A 1,002-nucleotide genomic window follows, 5' to 3' on the forward strand; every position below is an offset into this window, starting at 1 on the left:
AGCTTTTCTTTAATGAAGATTATAGTCCTTGGTTTTAGTCCTAGATCCATGATCCACCTTGAGTTGGTTTTTGTATATGGAGTAAGGTGTGGATCTTGCTTGAGTCTTTTGCAGATACTTTTCCAATTTTGCCAACACCATTTGTTAAAAAGGCTGTCGTTTCCCCACTTAACTGATTTCATCTCCTTGACAAAAATCAGTTGACCATAAATAGATGGGCTGATCTCCAGGTTCTCATTTCTATTCCTTTGATCTATGTGTCTGTCATTGTACCAGTACCATGCTGTCTTAACCACCAAGACAGTGAAATCAGGGAGTGAGATACCTCCTATCTTTCTTCTATTTTTAAGTAATGCTTTGCTTATTTGGGTCTTCTTTCCATTCCAAATGAAAGTGGAGATTGCCTTTTGCATCTCCTTGAAGAATGGGATTGGTATTTGTATTGGGATTGCATTAAACGTGTAAATTGCCTGTGGTAGTATTGCCATTTTCACAATATTGCGTCTTCCTATCCATGAGCAAGGGATATTCTTCCACTTCTCAAGATGTCTTTTTTGTTTCTTGTAGTAATGTTTTGTAATTTTTAATAGATCCTTTATGCTTCTGATTAAATTTATTCCCAAGTATTTAATCTTGTGATTAGCTATTTGAATGGTATTGTTTTTCTTAGTTCTGGCTCTGTATTCTCTTTGTCACTGTAGAGAAATCCAACTGATATTTGTATGTTGATCTTGTATCCTGCCACTTTGCTGAATTGGTCCACTGTGTCCAATAGTTTTCTTGCTGAGTCTTTAAGATTTACTATGTATATTATCATAACATCTACATAGAGAGATATTTTTACCTCCTCTTTGCCAATTTGGATACCTCTTATTCCCTTCTCTTGTCTTATTGCCATCGCTAAGACTTCCAATCCAATATTGAATAAGAGAGGTGATAGTGGGCATCCTTGCCTAGTTCCTGTTCTTAGAGGGAATGCCTTTAACCTCTCTCCATTGAGAA

The 1,002-nt window shown here is 36.3% G+C and overlaps 1 protein-coding gene across 1 annotated transcript in view; it reads left to right on the forward strand.

Annotated features, from left to right (window-relative positions):
• Window positions 1–1,002, forward strand: part of AFM (afamin) — a 41,087-nt gene that overhangs the window by 5,661 nt on the left and 34,424 nt on the right. The gene's annotated exons all lie outside the window — the stretch shown is intronic.

Source organism: Elephantulus edwardii, unplaced genomic scaffold (assembly GCF_000299155.1).
Source record: "Elephantulus edwardii isolate Elephantulus edwardi_28Jun2011 unplaced genomic scaffold, EleEdw1.0 scaffold00230, whole genome shotgun sequence".
NCBI classification, from domain to species: Eukaryota; Metazoa; Chordata; class Mammalia; order Macroscelidea; family Macroscelididae; genus Elephantulus; species Elephantulus edwardii.